The sequence below is a fragment of the Myotis davidii genome, unplaced genomic scaffold (assembly GCF_000327345.1).
Source record: "Myotis davidii unplaced genomic scaffold, ASM32734v1 scaffold314, whole genome shotgun sequence".
Taxonomy (NCBI): domain Eukaryota; kingdom Metazoa; phylum Chordata; class Mammalia; order Chiroptera; family Vespertilionidae; genus Myotis; species Myotis davidii.
In genome coordinates this window covers 317781-330457 of record NW_006285780.1, presented here as the reverse complement: position 1 = coordinate 330457, position 12677 = coordinate 317781, and the positions used below count along the sequence as shown (strand labels likewise).

The 12677-nt window shown below is 38.5% G+C and overlaps 1 long non-coding RNA gene across 1 annotated transcript in view; it reads right to left on the bottom strand.

The window, feature by feature from the left end:
• Nucleotides 1-6281: 6281 nt before the first annotated feature.
• The window catches only part of LOC107181973, a 23656-nt gene continuing 17260 nt past the window's right edge, over nucleotides 6282-12677 (bottom strand). Inside the window, exons 2-3 of the long non-coding RNA XR_001512688.1 lie at nucleotides 6828-6830; nucleotides 6282-6320 (exon numbers count right to left, since the gene is read on the bottom strand). This is a non-coding gene — a long non-coding RNA (uncharacterized LOC107181973). The remainder of the gene's footprint in view (nucleotides 6321-6827; nucleotides 6831-12677) is intronic.

The window sequence follows — 12677 nt, the reverse complement described above, 5'->3', positions numbered from 1 at the left end:
TATAAAGACCTTCAAAATATGTTATGAATGAAGTAGAAACAAATTAAAATTAAACTTTGTTAGTGTTAAAAATCCTTTGTATGATTCTTTTCCCAGGTGAACTTTCAGGGATTTTCATTGACAGAGACTTTGGAGAGCAACATGTAATGAGCCACACGCATAAAATAATAAGATTACTTTTAAAAGGGCTGAACATCTTCAAGTGTTACTTGAATTTTTATATTTGAAGAAGATAAGATATGGGTATAGCTATGAGAGAGAATTGGATATGCAGAGGATTGCTTTGTCTTTGTCTCTGAGTAGCGGGCATGAGAGTGGTTTTAAGGAAAAGGGGCCCTTAGTAATGCAATTATCTGCCTTGCTTTTAGTAAGAGACAGACTTTCCAGCTTGCAAGAAGGTGCAAGCTGTAAAATTCAAATGACTCTGATGAGATGCCATCTTTCTTCACTTAATTTGAATTGTTATCGACTCTTTTTTAACGATCACTCTACAGGGAGAGCAATAAGACAGTGGGATTACCAATCTTCAGTATGAGTTAGAGCTGTGGAGCACAAAAAAAGGAGCTTGGAAGCACCAGGCACACCTATTTTTTCTTTAATCATTTTGCCTGGGTTAAAGAAATGCATTTGTTTTGTCGAAGTCCCAAAGTCACGTGGTGTATTTCACATTCAGCTGTAGTATTAATATGTAAGAGCCAACGGTATTTTAGCAAGTAGGCCTCTGCTCTGGGCTGGACCTGATCGTTAGAGCACACATTTATTTAGCACTCGGAGAGCAACATGTAATGAGCCACACGCATAAAATAATAAGATTACTTTTAAAAGGGCTGAACATCTTCAAGTGTTACTTGCATTTTTATATTTGAAGAAGATATGGGTGTATCTATGAGAGAGACAGGACTCCCCCTGTCAACATGGGGGAGTCTGTTTTATGGTCCTTCTTTTATCCATAAGTGAATTTTCTGTGCCTGGCCAAGTCAGCTGGGGCCTCCAAACGGAGCTCCCCAGCCTGCTGGAGAATGAGATACTAAACTAGGGCAAGAGTGTCTGCTGCAAAGCAAACTAATTAAAATTACTATTAGATTCAATGAATCCTCCACTCATTCAAGTGACAGGAAAGTGTAAAAAAGTCTGATTTGCGCTTCATCCATAGGTTATGTGGTACATTCATTGTATTCTTTGTTCTCAAGTGGAATAAAACAAGCACGTGAAGTTTTCTTGCTTGTCTTAGAGTGGTTTTCCTTTTTTAACAGGTAGAACTCAGCTCGCAATTGCTTTTAGGTGTGAAGTAAAAGCACTGGTTCTATGCTTTTTTATCAATGGTTCCTTAATTGTCATCTGGGTTATTAACATGTGAGTGCAGAAATTGTATTCTCCCTGATGCTAGGCCACTAAAGCACTGCCAATGGTATAATTTATGACATGACTAATTAAAATGAATTTGCTTGCAGTAACATTCCATGTGTTGTTTGTGGGAAAGATGTTATTAAAATATTCAGTACAGCAACAGTAAACTTGAATGCAAAGTAATAATAATCATACATTTTTAATTACATGTTTAATACCCATTTGGCTAATATAAAATTATTCTTAAAATTACTTAGGCTCAGCATAATGTTGTTTGTGCTTAGTAATATCCAAAGGCATCTTTCTGAATGGACTTAGCATATGTGCTGTCATTGAGATATAGCTGTTTAATAATGGACATGCACTGTGTTTCTGTGATACTTTGCATAAGGAGTAGCTATGATCAATAAGAGTTAATTTTACGTATGGTAGACATATCATATATAATCTGATCTAATAGACAAACATGGTAATTGACCATACCTTCGCTATGCCTACCATTGGCTAATGAGCACAATATGCAAATTAACCCAACCAAGATGGCGGCCAGCAGCCACGCAGCTGAAGCGAGCAGGAGGCTTGCTTGTTCCAGTGATGGAGGAAGCCACAGTTCCCCGCCTGCCGCTGCCCGGCTCTGAGCACTGAAAGCAACAAAGTTTCAATTACAGAGGGTAAATAAATCCCAGAATAAAAAAAAAAAACGAAAAAAGGAGAGGCTGGGACCTTCAGTCGCCGGCCAGCCTGAAAATGACCCTCAGCCCCTCACCCAGACTGGCCAGGCACCCCAGTGGGGACCCCCACCCTGAGCCGGGACACCCTTCAGGGCAAACCAGCCAGCCCCCACCCGTGCACCTGGCCTCTATCCTATATAGTAAAAGGGTAATATGTAAACTGACCCTAACAGCAGAACAACTGGGAATGACTGGTCACTATGACACACACTGACCACCAGGGGGCAGATGCTCAATGCAGGAGCTGCCCTCTGGTGGTCAATGCTCTCTCACATGGGAGAGGTCTACTCAGCCACAAGCCAGGCTGATGGCTGCCAGTACAGCGGTGGTGGTGGGAGCCTCTCCTGCCTCCTCAGCAGTGCTAAGAATGTTCGACTGCAGCTTAGGTCTGCTCCCCACTGGCAAGTGGACATCCCCCAGTGGCTGCTGGGCTGCCAGAGGGATGTCTGATTGCCAGCTTAGGCCCAATCCCCCAGGGAAGAGGCCTAAGCCAGCAGGTGGTCATCCCCCGAGGGGTCCCAGAGTGTGAGAGGGCATAGGCCAGGCTGAGGGACCCCCCCCCCACGAGGGCACAAATTTTTTTGCACCGGGCCTCTAGTACTATATAATAAAAGGCTAGTATGGAAATCAACCGAACAGTGGAACGACCAGTTGTTATGACATGCACTCACAACCAGGGGGTAGATGCTCAATGCTGGAGCTGCCCCCTGGTAGTCAGTGCACTACCACAGGGGGAGCACCACTCCGCTAGAAGTCAGGCTCACAGCTGGTGAGCACAGAGGCGGTGGCGGGAGCCTCTCCTGCCTCCACAGCAGCGCTAAGGATGTCCAACTGCTGGCTTAGGCCCCCTCCCCCTGAGAAGCAGGCCTAAGCTGTCAGTTGGACATCCCCTGAGGGCTCCCAGACTGAAAGAGGGCTCAGGCCAGGCTGAGGGATCCCCTCCCCTGAGTGCCAGGCCTCTAGTACTTATATGATATTTTAAGACATAACATTTGGAATCAATCGAATTTGCATTTTGTCTATTATGCCTCAAATGTTCCTTTTTCACTTTCAATTGTCTTTTGCATTTATTTCTCTAACTAGGATGTCCCTTGTGAAACAAATCAATACAAGCTTTAAAAGAATCCCATTTCCCCACCAACCTTTTTGAAAATTTCTAGCCTACAAAAGCTGCAAGACTAGTACAATGAACATATATAGCCCTTTCAACCAGAACCAATTGCTAAAATTTTCACTCCTTTGCACTCTTTCTGTTTCCTGCCTTTGATCTATATACAATTCATGTAAATAAATTATATATAGATATTTTTATTGATTTCATATATTTATATAGATATTTTATATGTATATAAATGTCATGATACTTCACTTCTAAATACTTTACTGTGTAGCTTCTAAAAACAAAATATTCTAGCCTGGCTGGCATGGCTCAGTGATTGAGTGTTGACCTTAGAGTCAGGAGGTTACAGTTCAATTCCTGGTCAGGGCACATGCCCAGGTTGCAGTCTCGATCCCTAGTGTGGGGTCGTGTAGAGGACAGCTGATCAGTGATTCTCTATCATCATTGATCTTTCTGTCTCTCTCTCCCTCTCCCTTCCTCTCTGAGATCAATATATATATTGATATATATATATATGAAGTATTCTATTACACAACCAAAATATAGTTATCCCCATTCAGGAAATTCATGGTACTATTATCCAATATGGAGGCCATATTAAAAATTCACCAACTATCCCAATAACTTCCTTTTACAGTTATTCTTCAATCCCAACCCTCCTCCAGGATTTAATCAAGAATGATGTGATATGTTTAGATAACATGTCTGTTTGGTCTTCTTTAATGTAAACAGTCTTTGTTGATATTTATATCCTTGATGTTATTGAACAATTCATCCCCATTTTAAATAGCCTCAGATGTTGGGCTTTTTTTTAAAGCCAACTTCTTGAGTGGCATAAATTCATACACAACAAACCATGAATAAAGAATTGTCATTGTTAATGACTGGACATTAGCAAGCTCTTGGCCAAACATTTTGGGGTTTTTTCGCCATAATACCATATGGCATAAGACATTTCCCCCCATTCGTGTGGCAAGCTATTCTCTTAGCTCTTAATTATGAAAAAAGTATAAAGCATAATTAGTATTCCCAAGGAAATTATAATCTAAATGATGAAAGGAAATGGAAATATGCTGGAAATCAATATAACATTTGAATAAAATTTAAAGTGAAAATGGAGCATAGGTTACAAGGCAGTTTAACATTCATTGTTAACCACATGGTATAGGAAATATCTTTATCTGAAATTTATATAATTATTGAATTTTATAAGGATAATGCAATACCATTCACTTGTCAAAAATGGAAGGAGTTAATGTTTACTTTAATAATAATCATTTACATGTGATTTCAAGGACAAAAAGGTAGTGCTGGCTCATAAATATACATATTTTTCATTGATCAAAATTACTCCCATAAACTTCTGGTGTCTGATATTTCAAACTATTACACAACATTGAAGTAATTAAGAAGAGAATTTAGGCAAAATAGACTACTTTTAAAACATAACTTTTATGGTGCTTCATCTTGAATTAGATCATTACAAATGCTAAGTTGATTCCAATTATTAGCTCTAAATTTTTTTTAAAAGCCATTCTTTATATTTATCAAGCTTTTCAAGCCTTTATTCACCATTTTAAAACATTCTACTTTTATACTTCATAATCTATTCCAAATAGTATACAATGTTTAACTAAAACTCTTTACAGATTACACTTATTTCTTTATCTTATTATGACAAGTTTTGAGAGTTCTTTTAGAATTCAATAACCTAGGAATGAAAAACTACTGTACATTCAGTAATTGTAACTTCACGAACCTTCAGATTATTAAACTTTCTCAAGTGCATTTTAAGATGAAAAATATTGAATATAAACTAAAACTGCTCAGAGAAGCACATTTTAAAAATATATATTTTTATTGATTTCAGAGAGGAAGGGAGAGGGAGAGAGAAAAAGAGAAACATCAATGATGAGAGAGAATCATCAATTGGCCACCTCCTGCACATCCCCTACTGGGGATCAAGCCCAAAACCCAGGCATGTGCCCTGACCAGGAATCAAACCATGACCTCCTGGTTCATGGGTCGACACTCAATCATTGAGCCATACTGGCCAAGCGAGAAATACTTTTTATTGTGCCTTTTTATAAAAAAATGAATGTGCAATGAGCCCAGTTTTCTCTATAGTGTTTATTGCACAGCTCAAGGCTACAATGTTAGCCCAATGACCTCCCCTTTGTAAGCTACCAATTAGTATTAAATAACTGATAGGCAGAGCACTTGACATTGGTGATCACTAAGATACATAAACCTGTGTTCAAGGCCTGCCAGGCCATTGTGCATGCCTAATATATTATTGGAGATCAATAACACAAATGATTTTTCAGTCAACTGTATGTAGACTACCAAGTGTGGTCTGTGTCTTCCTTTGTATAATACCAACTTTTGTTTAATGACTGTGTTTTCCTAGTGACAAATGTTTATGATGTATTTTTTCCAAGACAGAAAAGCTATATTGCATTTCCTTCTTACTTTGTTTTAAATTTCATTTTTAAAGAGTTTATACTTTTCATATTATTTAGCAGGTACTCACATGGAGCACTTAGCATGTTCAAGGCACTGCTGTAAGTGCTTTAAATATTAATTAATCTGAAAGACATGAGCATGATGCCATATATTTTTATTGTGAATTCAATAACTAGCATGCTTTTAGTGTAGGCTGTTTCTCTTTATAGACTAGTTTACGGGACCACCGCTGCTGATGCTCTCATCATCTATTACAGTATGGTGTCCAATATGGCCTCCTCTCAATGAATCTCAGGGCACAGGGAAAAGATACCCTGTATATCTTAGCAGTCACTCCCATTCTCTCATCCCCCAGCCACTAGAAGCCCTTAATCTGCTTTCTGTCTCCATGACTGTGCCAATTCTGGACATTTCATATAAATGGATCATACAATAAATAGCCTTTCATGGTTGGCTTCTTTTATTTAAGATAATGTTTTCAGGGGTCCATCCATCCATGTGGTAGCATGTCAGTACTTTATTCCTTTTTATTACTGAACTAAAGGCCCGGTGCACAAAAATTCATGCACTCGGGATCCCTCAGCCTGGCCTGCACCCTCTGGCAGTCTGGGACCCCTCCTAAACCAGCAGTCAGACATCCCTCTCACAATTCAGGACTACTGGCTCCTAACTGCTCGCATGCCTGTCTGATTGCCCCTAACCACTCTGTCTGCCTGCCTGATCATGTCCATCTGCTAGCTTAGTGCCGCTCCCTGGGGAATCGGGCCTAAGCTAGCAGTCAGTCATCACTCTGGCAGCCCAGGAGCCCTCAGAGGATGTCTGACTGTGGCTTAGGCTTGCTCCTGCTAAGCCTCAGTTGGACATCCTTAGCACTGCTGCAGAGGTGGGAGAGGCTCACACCACGGCCGCTGCACTTGCCAGTCATGAGCCTGGCTTCTGGCTGAGCTGTGCTTCCCCTGTGGGAGCACACTGACCACCAGGGGGCAGCTCCTGCATTGAGCAACATAGCGACCAGTTGTTCTGCTGTTTGGTCTATTTGCATATTACCCTTTTATTATATAGAATGAGTGGAATTGCTGGGTCATATTTTTGAAAAGCTGCAAAACTGATTTTCAAAATAGTCACATTTTACCTGACCAATAAACATACTTTTATGTTTCAACTGCCTGATAACATTTGAATACACATGGCATATAAAGAGATTTTCACTTCATGTTACACCTGAAATATTTGGCTGTATTTGAAAGTGGATATTCAGTAGTTAACAATAAAATATAAAAGTATGCCTTTTTATATGACTGACATTATTATACTGGATAACAACTACATTGGTGAAGCACAATTTGAAGGATGTCAGAAATAAAACTGAGGGAGCCATGGGCCATGCATCCTTCAAAACCACAATTTAAAACTAAATAGCGGGCTTTGGTACAATGTGGAGGTTGAAACTGAAATTCAGTGAATCTATCTTTCTTCTTGCCTTGCTCTATTCCAATATCAAAATAAAGCAAACAAAATGCTCCCTTCCAGCTTATTTTTCAAGTTGGAACAAATTGCATGATGAGAAAGCTAAAGTACATAGTAGATAAGGAAACTGGATTTAGATATGTTTTGTCAAGTATAAAACTGAAGAGTGGATTACCTTTATTGAAAGCTCACTATAAGCTAGACATTATTGTAAGTTGTTTCCATGATGAGCCTAAGCCTCTGAGGTAGGTACTATTGTTTTTCCATGTCATACAGATAAGGACATGAAGGCACACACAGGATAAATGTCAGAGCTAATAAGTGACAGAGCTAGAATTTAAATTTTTAAAATATATATCTTTATTGATTTCAGAGGGGAAGGGAGAGGAAGAGAGAGATAGAAACATCAATGATGAGAAAGAATCATTTATCATCTGCCTTCTGCACACTCCACACTGGGTATTGAGCTTGCAACCCAGTCATGTGCCCTGACTAGTAATCAAACTGTGACCTCCTGGTTAATAGGTCAATGCTCAACCATGCCTGCCAGACAGGGATAGAATTGAAAACTAAGCAGGTTGGCTCCAGAGTCTGTTCTGCTACATGGTGTCTGTTACCACCATTATCTTACTGTACACTTCCAATTATTTTATGTACTAAATGGCAACTTGACACCCTATAGCATTTTGTATACAAAATTAAGTAAATGCCTCTAATATCTAACTTTCAGATTCAAATATGTAGATTTGCTATTGACATATGAAGGGCACTTTGATCCACTAATACACTATTGATTTGTGTCTTATTTTGTGGGAGAGTAGAATTCAGTGAGAATTTCCACAGGATAGAATCAGGATTGAGTGCTCTATGGAAGTGGTGATTCCATTTCAACATTCATAGCTCAAGCAAATTGTTGTGTCCTGAGAATGTTCTTCAGCCTGTTACTATATGTACCTGCCATGCTTTTTTCCTGAAAAAGAATGCAGACCTCATGTGTTCTAAGGTTTTATGTTATAATGAATGTCACCTCCATGTTTGACATATTTGAAGCAAGAGAATAGTGAATTTTCAGAGATAAAATTGTGTCCAAAATAAGTATCCACCTTTGATGGACATGGGTGAGCATGATGGTGTGTTACAGATTAATTAATCATAGATTGTATTTTTCTGTTCATTCTTTCCTCCCAACAGTGCCCCATCTTTTTTCAAAGGAAAATGTTGCTATATCATTTCAGATTTAAAAAGTTGCACAGAGTGATATTTTTGTAAATAAAATGGAGGAAAAGTAATTCTTCCATAATTTGTAGATTTAAACTCTAGCATTGACCACATAAATGTATGTAAAATCAGTCAAGGTTTTGCAGTAGATAAGGTATTTGGTAGGGCTTCTCTGTTGTTTGAATTCCCATCACAGGAAGAAGAATAAGAAAAATAGTACGAATATCTCTTTTCTCACCTGTTCTTCAATAGTTTGGGGTCACTGTTTGGGCAATCACAAGAAACTATTATAGCTAGAATAAATAGTAGAGAGCAAAACCACTTTAACCTTTGCTATTTATATATTTGCTTCTACCATCAATTTCAGCTCTATCTTTAGGAGAAAAATGCAATATAACATTCCTGACCATAACATTCCTGTACCATGTTGAAGAACAATTTTTCTCCATCCTTAAAAACAAATCTTAACACAACTTTCAAAATATAAAGTTAATTCAATATCAATTGATTCTATAATTATTATGATGATATAAGTTATGGTGTGACAGAGTCTGATCAGACAGTATATGTTCATCCATAAAGGGAACCATATGACTATTCTACATTAATGATTATATCACCACCATTACAAACCATTTATGACTGTCTTTGTGCATATTCCTGGATGTGTATGCATTTGTATATATGTCAAGCTTTGTAAAGGACGCCAAAGTCCTGTTTAGTATTCTCATCTTTTTATTGGAAGTTCTGAAGTGTGTGGTGAAAGCCAATGTCAAGGAAAGCCCTTAACTTCGTTATTGTACTTTCTGCTAAATTCAAACACCATTATATTGATTTACTTGTTTTATTTCCAATGTAGATTTTAAATGTATTTTACATGATAGTGGTTAGAAGTTAATTTCCATTGTGCATTGGAGCGGAGGGTGACAAAAAATGGGTTGGCAGGAAAAGCAAGTGCTGATGAGTTTCCCCTCCTCTTGCTTTAGCCTTGATAAATAGGCACCTTCCACTTTCATTTATAACACTGTCACAGTGGAAAGGCTCTTCTCTTTGGCGAAGAATACCTGTGTGTCGTTATCATTTCCTCATGAATTCCTTTAAAGGCTCCTGTAATAATGATATAATTGCTTTGCCCCTTGCTACCTATTCAATGACACATCTAGTTTCCTGAAAAGAAAAAAAAAAAAAAGATCATGTGGGAGAGAGACTTGATAATATTACAAAAGGAAAAAAAAATAATGCTCAAAATGTGAGGATGTGAAGTAATGCTAGTGGAGGGAAATACAAGAAAATTAACTGCTAAACCTACAACTTCACTAAAATTACAAGGAAATAGTCTAAGGCTACTTAAGCAAAGAGTTTCATTCCAAAGGTTTGTCCCTAAGTCATTGTTCCTTCTGAGTTGGTTGTCTACATGCAATTAGAGATGGCACTGTGGATAAAGACACTTCAACCTTGTTTTCACCTCTTTCTGTTGGTTTTCAGCAGTGACATGGGCTTTCTTTGCATTACTTATTTAAGGGCCCATGTGCTGAACTACCATTGTTTCTCTCTGTCTGCACCCACATATTTCTGTAGCTTAGAAATTTGCCTTTGAGTTTACATAGTAATGAAATTTTATCTGTTACTCTGTGGTAGCTTTAACATAATTGCATTTTGGTTTAGAGATTAAAGTTTATAACTTAACTAGAGGCCCAGTGCATTCATGCACTGGGGGGATGGGATGCCTTAGCCTGGCCAGCACCCTCTCGCAGTCTGGGACCCCTCAGACATGCCCCGAGGGGTCCTTAGCTCTGCCTCAGAGGTGGGAGAGGCTCTCACCACTGCTGCTGAGCTCGACAGCCATGAGCCCAGCTTCTGGCTGAGCAGCGCTCCCCCTGTTGGAGCGCACTGACCACCAGGGGGCAGCGCCTGCATTGAGTGTATGCTCCCTGGTAGTCACTGAGCATCATAGCAACTGGTCATTCTGCCATTTGGTCGATTTGCATGTTAGCCTCTTATTATAGAAGATTATTAATACAACTACATAAGAAAGTTAAACTGAATATTTTGATTCAACACAGCTCAACTCATAAGTGTTCTTATTAAATTGTCTCTCATGGAATACATCCTTATCATTACCTTGAACATCAGTGCTTTTTCACAGTTGCAGTCTATAGCAAAATAAAAATGCAGACCTGGCTTCAGTCTGAGTTGGTATTCAGAAAGAGCTAATTATGACATAGACATCATTACAGTTCCTCTGGGTTAATAAATACCTGTGTGGGGGTGTGTTGTGTGTGTGTTTGCATGCACTCATGTACAGATGTATGTGCCCTGCTATGCTAGGGCCTGGACAAATAGCTTAATTAAAATATACCTGGCTCAGCCAGGTGGCTCAGTTGGTTGTAGCATCTTCCTGTACACAAGAAAGGTTCAGGTTTGATTCCAGGTCAGTGCACATACTTAGGTTGCAGGTTTGATCCCTAGTTGGGGTGCATATGGGAGATAACCTATTGGTGTTTCTCACATTGATGTTTCTTTCTCTCTTCCTTCCTCTCTATCTAAAACCAGTAAACATATCCTCAGGTGAGAAATTATATATATATAGTTTAAGAGAATATGCTTGTGGTTTCCTAATTGTATGCCCCATGAGCACACAATGCTATATACATATATATCGAACATTATACACATATATACATATATGATATTTTTAACAGTCTAGTATACAGTTTTTAAATATGAACCCTTCAGTAGTACTTTTCACCCTTCCTTCCTTCCTTCCTTCCTTCCTTCCTTCCTTCCTTCCTTCCTTCCTCCCTTCCTTCCTCCCTTCCTCCCTTCCTTCCTCCCTTCCTTCCTCCCTTCCTTCCTTCTTTCCTTCTCCTTTCCTTCCCTTCTTCCTTCTCTCTCTTTATCTGTAAAAAAAGAAGAATGGTTAAGTCATGTAAATAAATTCTAAACTGTATTTTTAAAAATACTTTTTAATGGTGATTTGATTTAAGAAAGAACTATACTTGGAGGACTATGGGGGACTGATCTGTGCATATAAAGCTTTTTATTATCAGTGGAAATCATTTGTCACCATGTGTACAACATCAGAAGCAGGAACATTTTCACTGTCTCAAATGAATGTTTAGGGAGCTTTGTGACCAAAGTCCCTTGCAAAAACACATTAAAGCAACAATAATAAGCACTTAAAATATACATGAGCATCATTCTCAGGTATCATATGCTTATTTCTATTTCCTAGTTAAAATCTTAATGTATAAGATTTTAGTGGATATCATTCTTTATATGTAAAAATCCCTCAATATACAAAGAATTATTTGTTATACATTTCATTGCCAATGATTTTGAAATCGAAAGGCATTTCTATAGAAATAATGTGGTTCAACCTTCTCCATCGAGTACTAGTAAGGTGTTTGTGTTGGGAAGACTTGAAGGCTGTGGTGGGTCTGTCAACAGCCTGGCTTCACACCGAGTACCTCCACTTTGATATGTTTGGAACTGAGTCTTCATTAATGTTTTCTTTTGAAATGAAATGTTTCCATTATTTTCAAATATTTGAAAATCAATGGTATAATTCATGGTCAAGTTTCCAGTTTAAGCAGATTTCTCCTTGCTGTACTACACATGAAGTACTGTGCCTTTGTAATAAAAATAACAGTCAGTCACAGAAAGACAAAGACTAAAAGATTCCATTCATATGAGATCCTGAAAATAGTTATATTCATACAATCAGACAGTGGAATGGAACCCAATAAGTGACTGCATATAGAGATAGGCCCTTTAAGGAGGTAAAGTGAAATGAGGTCGTAGGGTGGGGCCCTAATCTGATAGGACTGGTATCCTTATAAGTAAGAAGAGGAAGATACCAGATATCTGTCCTCCTGGGTGCACACAAAGGAAAGGACATATGAGGACACAGAGAGAAACTGGCAGTCTGCCAACCAGGAAGAGGTTCCTCAACAGAAATCATCTCTTACAGCACCTTTACATTGGACTTCTAGCCTCCAGAACTGTTAGAAAATAATTTCTGTTGTTGCTTTTTTTAAAGAGTGGAATGCTGGTTGCTAGGAACTGGGTGGGGGGAGGGGGCAATGAGCGGTCACTAATCAAAGGGCATAAAGGTTTGTTTAGGCAAGATAAGAAAGTTCTAGAGATTTTTCTATACAATATTGTACCTATAGTCAACAATACTGTACTGTACACTTCAATTGTTAACAGGGCAGATCTCTTATCACCACAAGAAAATAAAATTTGAAAAAATAAAGTGAATTAACTAGAAAAAAAAGAAAATCAAAAAACAGTGCCATAAAATAAGGGTAATTGAAACCTAAGCA